Here is a 15,709-nt window from a genome sequence, read left to right on the forward strand (position 1 = left end):
ATACTCAATTCATAGCGTCATTCGCGGGAAGATATTATGAGCAATCACATATACCACTGAAACCTAAGCTTGAGTCTTGAGGTGATGTTTGCAAGACTACATTCCCTTTAAAAAGTCTCAGGGCATATCAACTCAGTAAAATTTCCGATGTCTTATATATAATTATAAAATTCTCGTCATGACAGTCATGATTTTATATTAGTGAGACCTTGAAACTCAGGTACATCGCTCAAAGTGACGTGAGGTTCTTTTTTTTTGGGGGGGGGGGGCAGATACATTGTATATGCATTGCTGCACTTACACATGCTTCGCGAACACAAACACTCTTACATTATCCTGCTTAACACGGATACACCCTTTCTTCAAAGTTTTCCATTCAAAGTTTTAAACAAAGCATCACTTGAAATCTTTGTTCACATTCTCAGGGATTATGTCTTACACGTCATGACTACAACATGCATGGATGACCACGTCGTATCTGTTTCGTCTATAAAGAGAAATATATTCCTCTGCAATGCTAAGCATTCTTGACATTATCTTAATAGTTTCAATATAAAATCATTTAATTCACATTCATTTTTACCTTATTTATTTATTTATTTATTTTTTATTTTTTGCTCTTGACAGTTCAGTCGTATAATAGCTGAATTATCAACAATCATGTGCCTTTCTTCTTTCAATTTTTGCTTGTAATCGTTTTCGGCATTGGATTATTGTGTGTAGGCATGTATATACATAGTCTATGCCTATGCATATGTATGTGTGTGCATATATATATATATATATATATATATATATATATGATATATATATGTATATAAGGCAAATAATTACCACCATGAAAAATGCTGGGATTCTTATTCAAGAACACAGAATGAAGCAGCTTCCTGTGATTGTAAACGAGCAAAGCAAAACGCTCAATTTGCTTGATCCTATATTAGGACGTACAAAAATTCAATTTCTGACCGTAGTCTCGATATAAAAGGCATGTCCTAGAAATTAACATTTTTTTTTCATACCGTAATCGCTGAAATAGACGACTTTTCCAGATATCATGATACTGTATATAATTTGCGTTAGCTTATCAGCACATTTGCCAACGTAAATGAGGAAAGTAAATTTATGTCGTTATTCGTATGATATACTCTAACCAGTTCAAACCAGCGAAAAAAGTACGTGTCGCAGTAAATTTTATTCTGTCTTTGATGTTGAACCTGACTCTTTTCTTTTCACGACATATTGGCAATTCCATATCATTATGTGCGGGTTCGTATGTCAATGCCTCGAGGCATGTCAAACGTTGCGTAATCGAGGCGGGTGGCTTCCATTCGCACAAGGTATGACAATCTTGCTTTGAAGTGGTTCTAATCCGCGGATTCAGCGGGCTCGGTTTTAGTGGCGATAGCCCTGCCCGGTTCAAAGTTACCACGAATAGGAGGTGTCTACGGTCAAAGCATCCTATTAGTGCGTTCCATTTCTATTATGTGTTGTCAAAATATTTGCTCTCGGCTAAGCATGCATATTTAACAGTTACTTCAGTGTAAACAGAATAATTCGCGCGAGGCATGAGCGTTCATATCGCTTCTCGTATTTTCCGTTTGGCTCTTTCTCTCCGCCTAGCTGTGTTTTGTTTCTTTCCCTAGAAATTGCACGGATGGAACTGTTTACTTTTACCCGTTACTCAAACAGGTCTTCACAGGTAAATTGGACCAAGGAAACCCCGACAGTCTATTTTACAGGCATGGAAGAATTATTTCGAATGTCTGATGACAAACGCAACTCAGTCCAGAATTGGAAAATGTATAGTGCCGCTCCAAAACTATGAAATAACTTTCCATATTAGAAATCAAGAAATTCCCAACTGTATCGGTCTATAGATCAAGATTCAAAGTATCTCTTCTTTTTGAATTAAGATATTGTTAAGCACATCAGGAGCTTTTGCAGCGCAGAGTATAATAATATAGATGTATTTTATGCGTAGTTTATGCGCTTTATAAATTGATATTATCATTTATTGATAATATAGTTCATGGTATACTTTTTTTACCTTTTACAAAGATGGATATCTTTCGTGTTGTGTTAATAATTCTTTTTAGTATACTCTTCGACTCATCATACGTTAGAATCAGGAATCTTTTTATTTCCTTCAAAAACGTTAAAAAAAATATGACGCACCTTAAAATTAAAAGGAGAAGAATACAAATTTCAATTCTGAGGAGTAGGAGTAGACATCATTGCACTTTACCATGTAAAACTAATGCAATATATTTTTCTCATTATACAAATAACTTTGAGACGATTAATTTCTCTTATCAATTTTGTTGGATCAGGAAACATCTTTAATCTTAAGCCTTCTGTGTTATGAGAAACTGTTTAATATTGCAAAGGATAAATTAATAACATACGTATACAGTGTCTTAAAAGCACTATTTACCATTTGCAGGGGAAATAAAAAACCCAGCTTTAGTGCTTCAAAATAGTTCTAATGTGAGTTACGGATAGAAACAACCAATGTAAAAAATATTATTCAATATAATCAATATCAAGTATTGTTAAATATAAAAATGTGAACAATACCTTATCAAAATCTTTCTACAGTAAACCGTCTGATATGGTTATGGTTTATTCAGAAAAATAAAGATATCTCCCTATATTTGAGGATTTATTGCGAAATTTTTATATGGTAGAATGTTTTGGGATGCAACTAACCTACATAATAATATACATCAAATGTGATAATTCGAACATTATAAAAATCACTGCTCCAAAGGGTAAACAGTGGCTGCAAGTATTATAAATTTGCAAATTTCATAGCAATATTTACTGGGTTTAAGTCCTGAAAAAGTGCAAAAGAAATAAAGTAATATTTAATATTCTATAGCTGAAAGGGTAAATATATTATAAGGGTAGCATTGCTTAGAATCTTTACTCTTACATGTGCTTCTTCTTTACAAATACAGTGTAACAATCAGATCGCCATTTCTTAAAATGGAGGGGTAATTTATGTTTTTATATTTTTTATGATGTCTTCTACTAAATACTAATCAATGCTTATGTACCTCGATGTCGATGAAGGACAATTTTCAATCAGTTGCAATATATATATATATATATATATATATATATATATAATCAATATACATCAACATACAGTATAAGAATATGCACACAAGCACACACATATTGTCGTCAAAATTAATTCTTGGAGAATATTTCTATAAGCCTCAATATTATTTAGAGGAGCAAACTCTCATAATACATAATACATGTATGTGTACTTGTGCGTGTTTCATAGTGTCATATGTGTATGTTGAGATAGATCGTAATAATGCTTGTACATTCCTAATAAATTTGTTTCTCGGGATCACAAAGATTTGGAGGTGCTATTTCTTTTTTTTTTTTACTCAATTTTTTTCTCTCCGTGAAACTAATGTAGGGGAACTAGAAGCATCAATTTATCACTTGATTATTATTTTTTGTCCTTCTCATTTTTCTGAGACGATATTATGTGCTTTCTGTATCATACAGGAATCACGGCGCTTTTCACACTTGCTGTACACCATGTATATCTTAACAGAACGTGGCGTCCGCGAGTAGGTTTTGATTGATGGAAAAGACTGGGCCAAAGTATGTTCCCTTGATGTATTTTCCGATTGTATCCTGATTCCATATCAGACAGATACAGACGGAGATTCGGCTTGCTCAGCATGGTTACCATGGCTACCCCCACGAAAACTGTACAATGTGAAACAATTCGAAAAAAAAAACAGTAAGAGATTTCGTTGTCCGTATACCAGGGTTGGTTCGATGCCCACTTTTTTCTCCAGCTATGCAGATATCTTAAAAATTCAGATTCTGGTGGCCCGAATTAACTTAAAGGAATCACGTTAATCCATTTCGGATTCTAGTTGCCCGATCAGACCACTAAAAGATAACCTTTTTGGAAATTCGGTTGCCCGACAACACTTTTTGGTGGTCCCGAGCCATGAACGGGCCACCGCTTATGTCGACCCCTTACGTTGCATTGGTTTAGTTTTGGGTTCTCAATTAGTTTTGCTTTCTTCTGGTTACTCGGGACATTCACAAAATATGTCACGTATGAATATAAGTGGTAAACGTTAAAACATTTCTTTTTCTTTCTTTACCTGTCAGCATGGGAACGATGAAGTCCGCGATCCTGATGAATATTCATATCACGTTCTGATCCACAGCAAACATATGTTCCTGTTTATCATTTATAGATATCATCAGTATCAATCCTGCAGTCAGTAGTGCTGGATCCTCGCAACTATCGTCAACAGACATAATGTAAGGAAAGATCAGCAAGTGACGCCACTTTTCGCCAGAGGAACGCAGTCGATGTCACATCACTGTTTCAAACTTTCTAGCTATACAGCCCAAGAGAGCACACTCGACGAGATTTAAGCTTTCCAGAAACTTCTGACTAAATCAGTCCGACAATATTCAAGACACGGATTGCCGAGGCCAGGTCTTACTCCAAGTTCCAAGATCCATGAAGGGACAGAATGCGAGAGGACAAAAAGGGGGAACTCGTTTGGGTGTAGCGTGCTGGATTCAATACCACAGTAGACGAGTTCATGCCATGGGGCAGCATTGCGTATCGAGAACAAGGTATACGCGTGTTGGTGAATTAGGTATATCTCACGGCCTGAGAGTATAGACAAGGCATCTATCATTTCGCCTTTTTCGTCTCCCCCTCCTCCTCTTCTTCATTCTTCCTTTCTTTCTTCTCTTTTAGTCGCCAGTCATTCTCAGCCCTACTCCACTCAATCCTTACAGAAGGTCTCCCTTTTCAGGTGCTCACGGTCTTGCTTCAAAGCCCAAAGTGGCTCGACCCTGGCGTACCTTGGTTGTATCCACCGTAGTTTTCCTCCATTCGCACTCCACTCCACTCAACTCCGCCTTTTTGGTGGTGTTTTCAAACAACCAACACAGGTAGGTACTGGAGCAAAGTTCTTTAGTCAAAATCCTTAAAAAAAAGATCCCTGACGGCGATCAGACAAAAAATGTGTACACACTTTGCAAACACTTGATGTGATTAGGCTCACATGATTTGGGCACCAGCGCTATTCATCTTGACAGGATCTTTTCTTTTTGTTACTCTTTTTCTTTTCAGTCACTAAGCGAGGTCTGACTTCAAATGAACCCTTCTATTACAAATCAAAAGAACAAAAATGAAAGCTATTAAAGGTGCTGGGACGTCAATTTCAATTGATCCTATATAATTCTTGTAATTTGGGAGCGTTACGTGGTGAAAAAGGTAGGACGGAATGGTTGCTTTTGTAGTGGAATGCGGTTACTTGGTGTCGTGGAACTTAGGGACCACCGATGGCTCTCAATTTCTCCTGAATGGTTGCTGAATACCGAGAATTATCAACTCCCAAGACCAAAGAGTAGGATTGCGTGAGCGATCATTTAGAAAAAAAACCGACTTAATTTTTTTTTTTCTGAAAAACAACAAACATAACGAACAATAACGAATAAGTTCTGGAATGACTGCTCCAACAATAACACGGGTCAAATATCAAAATTTCACCAAGCATATATAAATCTCACACGTAATTTATGAAATGATAAATAGGAGTAAAATAGCAATGATGTTTATCACTCGGACACAGTTACTCGCTGCAGAGGTGAAGTTCTAATGCTCCATAATGTGAAAGGCTAATGGAAAGGTTTGCGTCCGGAATGCATTGCTTTTTTGGTACAACTGGTTTTGATGGAACCAAGGATTAAAAAAAAGAAAATTTCGTGATGTGAATGATTGATAAGTGTCAAGAAATCTTATTTGATCCTGTTTTTTTTTATTTGTATATATATACATACATATGAAGGTTGCATTAATAGTTTTCATTTTGTCTAAAATGATCAATAATTAGACTTATCAATTTCAATGCATTTTGACTCTTCAGTATATAGCCACGATTGAGAAGAGGTGGGTCTGAAATATTTTAAGATAGTCGCATTTACTAGTCTCTGCTAATTGCAGTAGCTACAAAAACAAAACAAACCTAAGCAATCAAATAAGTATTGCAGTTAGAGAGTATCCCATGATTGTGTTTTTTAAATACATGTATTGTTAGTTGTATTAGTTACCAACACTTTTGATAAATTTTCCAATATGAACATGACATACTCAAGACTGACTTAAATCCATTCTGTATCATGAAATATTACCCAGAGTTCAGTCTGTGTACAATGAATTTTCAAATATTAGTTACAATTTATTAATCTGTAGATATTAAATGCTGCAAATGTAATTTGTGTATAGAAGACTTAATAAATGGAATGGAATGAAATACCTACGATGTAAGTCAATGTTGTAAAGCGGTGCATGTATGAAACAAACTGAGAATGAGGTAAATTGCGTAACAGATACGGTTCGATCAGGACTATCTATCTGAAGTATTATTTCACATTGCTAGCATCAGTTAGAGTTTACGACGATGTCAATCAAGCGTTTCATTCATTTTATAGTAAGAACAATCGCTTCAGGATTTCATGAGAAAAATATTGTATACCTCTCTTGATTTGATTGATATAAACTGCTTACTTTTCCATAACTTAAACAAGAAAAACCAGGTGGAATTAAAGAAAGAACATTGTATTTGTGTGTGTGTGTGTGTGTGTGTGTGTGTGTGTGTGTGTGTGTGTGTTTCACTAAACATGGCATATTTTCATAATTGTGCGAGCAATTTGTTTTCTTCAATAAATGCCAGAAAGTGCACGGAATGGTCGTGACCCCATGCAGTGCACGTAATGGGCCTGACCCTTTTGCTCAAATCATAGGTTTTACAACATACACACACACACACACACACACACACACACACACACACACACACACACACACACACACACACACACACAAACGAGAGATGGAAGAGGGGAGAGACAGACAGACAGACAGACAGACAGGAAGCTCAGAAAGGAACTGTCGAACAGAGTGTCTCCTCGTAAGTTTTATCCCGGTTACTATTGCATAAACTGCTAGATCATGTTCCCTTCTATTTTTTTTTTCATTGAATGCTGAGCGAACACACACACACACACACACACACACACACACTCTATCCTCGCTATATTAGAGACAAAATGTCCTCCGTTCTGAATAGTGCTGTGGCAATAAAGTCTGCATGGATAATGATGTTTCAAAACAAGCTCAGCAGCCGACAATAGCATCCACACAAATCGGAAATCGTGGTACAAGGCAGACCTATCCCCGAACACCCCCTTTTTTCCCTCAGCCGAAAAAAAAAGCTACCTGTACAGTGCTATCTTCATTACTTCACTTCTCTTGCGCTCTGATCTTCATTGAATGTATTATAAATTCTGTGGAGTAGTTTGCTGCCAGCCGAACTTAATCCCCTTTGGAAAATTGATAGCGATCCGGGTTTTTTTTTTTCTGAAAGGAGGATGCAGAATGGGAGCAAGGTTGCTGCCCTTACGTGTTTTTTTTTTTCTTTAGCAATCATTGTCAGGAAAGTATCACTTTTTTTTCTTTCTCTATGAATGTGGGAAAAAGGAGAAATGCTGAAAGGACACACGAAACACAAAAGAAGAAAACCCGGGAAATAAGAATCCCCTTATAGTTGGACCGTTTACACTTTATTGGCTCGGTCGTTGGCTTCGTGTAAAGGGAAGAGAACGTGTGTAGCCATCAACGTAACGGAATAAGTCAGGGTATAGTAATAGGTGTGCAGTGTTTTCATCTTAGCAATTGTTAGCTCAGATTCAGAAGGGCTATTTAATCCACTGATTTAACTCAGCTCTAAAGCCTCACTTTAATCTTTTCACCAACGAACGACTAAGTTTATTCTGTCATATCGGATATTGTTGCAATCTATAAGGCTTACACATTTTTCTCTAACAAGTTAAAGATTACCTTTTTGGTCTGTCACGCATCTTCCTCTCTCTCCCAATGTACAATATATCTATATCTATGTCTATATAAATAAATAAATGAATAAATGAATATATGTAAGTATATATATGTATATGTATGTGAATGTGCATTACATTATATATATATATTTAATTCAAATTCAATTCAAAATGATTTTATTTCCATATAAAGTAATACAAAGTAATATACATAACGCTGACATGAGTACATAATATTTAAAGGAGCTTTGAATCACGTAAGTTTCAACAAAACATGAACATATATATATATATATATATATATATATATATATATATGAGAGAGAGAGAGAGAGAGAGAGAGAAAGAGAAAAAGGGGAGGGGAAGCTACATGTAATGAGACATTTTAGATGTTATGATGGTCGTTAGTGTTACGACCTAGCTGCACTCAGTTCATTTCTGTTTGAAATCTTTTGTATGAGGTTTTGTGTGTTGAGGGTCACTATACTGTTGCGTTAAAATGAAAGTTATGTCAACGTTCTTACAGCCCGTGCACTCTGTAGTTTTCCGCCCTAACGACCATAATATTGCTCAAGACAAGCAAACAAACAAACAAACTTGATCTGAGTAAACGTTAACGCTTTCTTCCTCTTCATCTGTTACTTTTTCTCTCTTTTGATTCTCTGTCATATGACACAGCGCAGTAGCTTAAAGAGCGGTATTGCATCCTTGTGAGGAGAAAATGAAAGCAAGTGGGAGGATTATCCACGCCAAAGTACAAAGAATGGAAGAGTGATGGGGTAACAAAATAATACTACCAGGCCCTGGCAGGGGCAGGTCTCCAGGCATCGAACCCCTCCTCAACGTCCCCGCCTTCTATTATAGTAGTCTGAAGATCTGTCATTAACCTGTTGAGGATGAGCCCCGAGTATACTCGGGCGAGTGTCTATGGGAAATGCGTGTTATAACAAAATCAGCCAGTCCTCAATGGGTTAGATAACGCTCTTGGAGAACTCTTATCGATACTTCCCTCAAATCATCAATACTCATTTTTATTTTGTGTGTCGTTGCAACTAGAACTGTTCTTTTTTCTTCTGTTTATTGCTAACGTTCCTCTTATTCTCTTACACGTATAAGGTGTTTAAGATTAACGTTTTCACCCATAGTTTAATACGTTTTTTCTCCTCTGTATAATATTATATCATTTGTCATTGAAATGAGCTAAGGGATAGACTTGACTGTTACCGTGCCCCAGAGCAATTTTTTTTTTTTGTTAAGTATAAAGGCACTTTCAATTTGCATGGTCAAGCTCCTAGGTTACACTGTACATCGGTTTTAGTGTGCGAAAAATCATTGTCTTTTATCTGATATAATTACATGATTATGTGTGTGTATGTGTGTGTGAGTGTGCGCGCGCGCGTGCGAACGAAAAACAAAGTTCCTTCTGTCCACTTCCCCTCCCCCTCTCTTTTTTTTTGTCTATGTTTGCCTCTTATTCTCTGTCTATTTTTGTCTAAAGTTTGATCTAACAAGAGACTTGTCAAGCTCTCAGCAGCTACGCACGGATTATCCGGGTTAGCTATTCCTGAACTATTCTCTTTTGTTGTTGTTATTCTTGCTGTCTTTGATTTCATTGTTTCGTCTCACTAGTGATCCCCGAACATGTAGTGTTGGGCTAACTGTGACACTCTTGTGTGAAGTGTTGCTGAATGTGTATACAGTAGTATACCAACATGAATGTTTTCAGCGCAGACTCATACTTTGGACAGGGGGCGACTTATTTTTAGAAAGTGTGAAGTTTTTGAACAATTCCTTGAGCAGATTCTGTAGAGACTTTTCGTCACTTCACAAGCCAACGCTCTTGCGGTAAGATCAGAGAAGATACATCCACCTGGACCTATAAATGGAAGGGGATCGAATCAAAATAGGAACATTGTAACCTCGAATGTCATCAAAACTGGAAGGTGAAAATGATTTTAGAGAGGGGCAAAAACCTGAAACCTCATTCGGATGACTCCAAGGCACTAACGTCTGCGACGACCGACAGAAACCATTTCAATTTATCTTTACAGTCCCGTCCTTCACAACACCTGAAGAAGTATTTCTCTACCTGTCCGTGTTTGGTTGACTTTTGGAGAGTGGAAGCTGTACAAATTCAATATTGATTACAAATACAGAGGGAGAGGAGAGAGAGAGAGAGATTAAAAAAAAAGAGAAAGAGAGGGAGGGGAGGTAGAGAACATGACTCCATGTTTTTTTTTTAAATCTCTTCACTTAGATTTTTCTTAATCTCATTTTCCTTAAAACGCTTTGGTGTTTTCTTTTTTACAAGTTCTATCTTTTTTGATAGTACACTAACATTATATATCCACCTGTATAATCACCGCTACTTCTGGTATTCATATCTATCTCCCGATCATGCCTTCTTCCATCAAATTGATATTAAAGCAATTGTGTCATCTCTTTTTTTTATTACCATTAAAACATGGTGATGATAGTTCCTGTACCAATCATCATCTTGATCAACGTTACCACGACAATTATTATTTGACTTTTAAATGTGTACACATTGAACCATACGCCAATTTACATCACATTTGAACGCTGAAAAATAAAGCAACATCAACATAACATGACATAAGATTTGAGATCGTTGAATGCGTTGGAGAGGGTTTGGAATATAATCATAATAAGCAGGGATTTCTCTTTGTTTTTGATGGCAACATTTTCCTGCCCACTCATGAGCGTTACGATCTAATGGTATATGCACCCTTGTTGATGTTCTAAAGCGATTCCCATATAGTTCACAGGGATATCCCCATGCTATAAATCGTGCAAGTTTATCATACTTGGCATTTTCTCTACTTTTGTTTTAATTTGCCGATTTATGTGCAGAAATATTAAGTGAGTTGTACTAATGTATTATTCTCAAATTTGCCATATATCCAATTCTTGTTGCAATAGCATAATGCTCAGTATATGATGACGTACAAAAAAAAAAATAACAAGACTGATCAAGATCTCATGATAACTTTGCCGGCAGTTCATATACCCAAATTGCTGTGTTTATACAAGTCTATATAAAGAATACCGAGACGTAAGCAGAATCAGCAGCGAAATGTTGGTTGAATAAACACAGAGATTCCCCATTTGGCTCAAGCGACGAAATCTAATTCAAAATCTAAATCAAAACACACACCACGCAGAATCCCGCATTACAATAAATTGTGCAGTGGGAGAGAAAAAAAAAGATCACCTTCAAAGATACTGGGATTTCAATGGACACCAAGCGATCGTAATGACAGTTTATCTCCTTCCAAATGCAATTTATTTTGATGGGCGTATTCAGGTTTGCTGAACTCGAAAGTACACGTTCCCTTTCTCTATACCACCACGAGTTAAAGTGCGGTTCAAATAAGCCAGTTCTAAGTTCGCTCATCGATCATGTGCACATACATGTGTACAAAGAATGACCTCTCTTTTTCTCATTTGGTTAGGCAATTCACTCGTTTTCAAACCCCACATAATGCATAAACTTGCTCGACATAACAATTCATGAATTCATCAATCATGTTCGAAATAAAGACAATAAACTCTTGGAAAAGAATCCATTTCATCATTTTGCATTTAATGTACAATATTTACAGGTAGTATTTTTTCTTTAAATTGATATTGCCAAATAACGCTTTTGTTGTCAGGTGGATGTACTGGGATTTACGGTTAATCACCATTTACACGGATTACTTGAAAAATCATTATGTCACAGATGCTTGTCTCAGTGAATTATTTTAAAAACTAATATGCCCTGTTGATACAAATAATCTATTCTCTTTCTTGCTCATGCGCAACATGGAACCCCAAAAAGGCTTATTCGCTCTCAAGTTGTCTTTCATAAAAAAGACAAATCAAACGAATTAACGGGCAGAAATCACATTATATGAACATTATGAGATCTCTAATAAAATGATTTCGGACCAGTTAGAAGTTATTCTAAAAAGAAAGAGTATAATTTTACAAGAACAATCGTGATAAATCGATCATAATGGGGGAAAAATGAAGAAAGATATATGAAATTTCGAAGTTTCGCTAATTTTAGCAAAACAGTTCCTAAAATGTCAATATGAATGCTATATGGAAATGAGTGAGTTGTTGTCATCGCCTCATAACTTCCCATGTAGTATGCAGATAAAATCTTGAAGTTTCGATTATTTTTTTTCAAACTTAGTTATCTCCTAGTCTCAAACCCTAATATATCACCTGACTGATCATTATTTTCAAGTAACTCAGCTATGAATAACATTATGCTAGATTATGTTAGAGTTTTACATGTAGTCAATAAGGAGATGACTAGTCCAAAGGAGTCTGCTATGAATAGTCCACTGGTGTTCTGTATTAATGTTTTCTGCCACACTACAAAATATCTTCCGCCTAAATAACGCACAGTTTGTCTCTTACTCCGTTTATTTTGTCTTTCTATCTATAAGCCCTTCCACCCAATTTTCTTTTCCGCGCATGCTCAGGATATTAAGCTAAATCATCGACAATTGCAATACATTAATAACGCAGTGAGTGAATTGACTACGACAGACAAGATAAATAAAAACTCGACAACGAGTATATAATAAGCATCCATTTTCAGTATGGGATGGTATGCTGGAGCTCTATATTTTCTCTATCTTCTTCGTTCTTTCTTTATTTCTTCCCCTCCTCCTCCTACTCTCCCTTCTACTTCTTCTTCTCTTTCTTCTCCCTCTCATCCTCCGGGGTCGCAGCCTTGATTAACTCCAGAGTTGGATTCATCAAATTCGTTACGAAAAAAAGAATGAGGAAGAAATAAAGATGCTCTGTTCATTTTCCTTACAAGAGGCGGTTGTGGATATCTTTCAAAACTGTAAGTATGAAAACCGCATTGTGTCACCTTGCCTATGTAGACTCATGCGAAGCCCTTTTGCAAAATAATAGATTCCCTAGTAAAACGAAAAGATGAAACCTACAGAACTGTTCACGTGATGTGGGTTGAGAGTTAGTCACATTGAAGCAACACGCGTTCTCGCGCTCAAGCGCCATTCCCATTCACACACTAATTGCAGCACGATTTCTTCTTCTTTTCTATTTTTTTTTTAATACTTTCTTCTTCTTTTTTTACTTTTTTTTTGCGTCCTGCATGGGCATCTTTTGTTCAACAAATTGCGTGAAAAGAAAAATGCACCTAAAAATCAAGTCTGCGGTAACCTATATGGCGTGCAGAAACGAGAAATGAGTGTGGCTTGCGCCAACTTGAAAAAGGAGTTTCATCCGCTGGCCGTGTTGCAGAACGATTACTCAATATTGTATTTATAAATTAAGTGAAGACAGCTACATTGTATCTCTTTCTAGGGGCCCGTTTTTTAGCAGAGGTTAGAATTGATATGAAGCTGCAATAATTGCAGTTACTATGGCAGCAGTTGGAAAAGAACCAATCAGATTTGAGTACTAGCACTGTATTTCAAACTGTTGCTGCAATCCTTTTTTTTTTTTTTTTTTCCGAACAGGACACATGGGTGGGGCCATACACTATAAACCACTGATTTATACATTTACATGTTGAAATCTGGAATTCAAAGTATTTTTTCCAATATCCAGGAGTATGACGAATTGACGCAGACAAAAACAGTATTATTCGAGATCTGTAGACTGAGAATACTGATTTGGAAATGTTGGATTTGGAAAAAGTATCATTTTTGTAGCCTGAGAAATTAATTTAGATATTTTCTTGCTCCAAAGATGTCATTCTGTCTAACACTCTCTCTTGTTTTTCACATGCTCATGAACAACATGAACTATGTATCTAGCGTGCAACTGCTGTTCTTGATGTGTGTGACTGTCTCTTTAAAATGCAAAATGGCCATCGCTGAAAAAAACAACAACAAAAAACTCTTAGGGAAGCCGCTCCATGAGACAACTATTATGTAACTCATGACGTCTTTTCTTTTGGTACAAACTTGCAATGGATTTACGCTCAGAGTTGGCAAGTACACTGACCTAGGAGTTCACTGAATTCAGCCCCAGAGGGATAATCTCTTATGATTGGACATCAGTTGACCTTAGTATATGAGACCTAATTCTTGCTGATCAGAACAAACAAACAAACAAACAAACATACAAACAAACATAAAAACAAGTCTACAGGCAATTGCAGCAATTCTGGACCATCGTAAGAATAATTTCTATTATTCATCCCCATTTAGTTCTACATATGAATACTGTCACTGGGGCGACAAGACCTCATATCTACAAAATGCCAAATGTTCAGGAGAACAAAAATCATGGCAGCCAAAGCATTATATCAAATGGGATAGCCTTTCCTTTGACATTATGCAGTGGCCTAATTTTGGGGGCAAGACAGCCAGGATTTGGACAGGACATCACTTAACTGATCATCTGACCATTAATAAAAAAAAGAAAAAGTCATTTTAACCAAATTCTGAGATATAAGGTCTTGTCACCCCAGTGATTATTATGCAAACACATACACACATCTACACAAACATTTTGAAACACCGTAAAACATGATATATTCGCGGCATAAAATTTTCGCGAATTGGAGCTGACAGCCTTTTTCGTAGCATGAAATTTTCGCAAATTGCTACTGGCATTCAGTTCATGTAGTGTAGACAAAAGCTATCGCGTGCATTTTAATTTCGCGAATTTTGGTGCTCGTGAAATTCGCGAAATTAAAATGCACGCAAAAATTCCTCGTTTTACAGTACATATACCGGAGATTCAATGTACTTCAAAGTTTGTATGTGATTATCATACAAACACATATACACATCCACACACACATTTTAAAATACATATACAGGAGAACTCAAAATGTGAGATTTCTTGCAAGAGCTGAATGTTTACTTCAATGTACTGTATAACAGCAAAGTTACAAAGGAAGGGCACATCGAGCTTTCTAATGCAAATGTTATGACTGCGAGGCATATATATATATATAAAACCAACATTGGCTGTGTAGCACTGTCTATACTTGTACCACAGTAACAAAGTGGGAATATTTTTTAGTCAGCCTTTAGAGTTGAATCTGATGGTAATTACACAATCTACATGTTAATCCAAACATTCATATTCATTTTTGATACTATTTCACCATCAGCAAACCTATGCCCTGATCAACAGGGATCAATTACATCCAAAGACAGAAAAGCAGACCTGATAGCAAGCTGGAATAATATGTTTTTAAAAAAGGATAAAATGATGAAACTAAAAAAAAAAAAAAATCCTGCCTTATCTGCAGACAATGTGTTACAGAGACTAAATAGCGAACTACTGTAAAAGTGGATATTTTCGCGCGAGTAATCTTTCGTGCTTGGCCGTGTTAGCAGACTTTCGCGTGTTTTTAATTCCGCGGAATCAAGACATCAAGTACTGGAACATATGGCACGCAAAAATATTTGCGTGCTTTTATTTTCGCGCTAGCTTCTCGTTGCGCGAAATGCGCGAAAATTTCCACTTTTACAGTACTTGGATACAATTGATCATAAATAATCTACAATAACTCTATTTTATCCACACATCAGGCTGATGCCCATAAAACTGTCAAACATACACAATAGTCTTCATTTCTTGTATAAGTAAATAGGCTTCGATACAAACAAAGAAAAAATATAATCATATACTGTATATTTCACCTGCCACCTTAATCGAACTAGCCTATGAAGGTCGTGGCTATTCTATAACAGATTCTTGAACTTAGCACAGAAATGGCAACCGTTTTTTGTGATAGGCGAATGAGTAGCACAGTCACAGTCAGTCTAGTCGTACATGCACGTATGCCACG

The sequence above is a fragment of the Diadema antillarum genome, unplaced genomic scaffold, assembly GCF_040938485.1.
Source record: "Diadema antillarum isolate AM-2024a unplaced genomic scaffold, OU_Dant_1.0 seq00000964_RagTag, whole genome shotgun sequence".
Lineage (NCBI taxonomy): Eukaryota > Metazoa > Echinodermata > Echinoidea > Diadematoida > Diadematidae > Diadema > Diadema antillarum.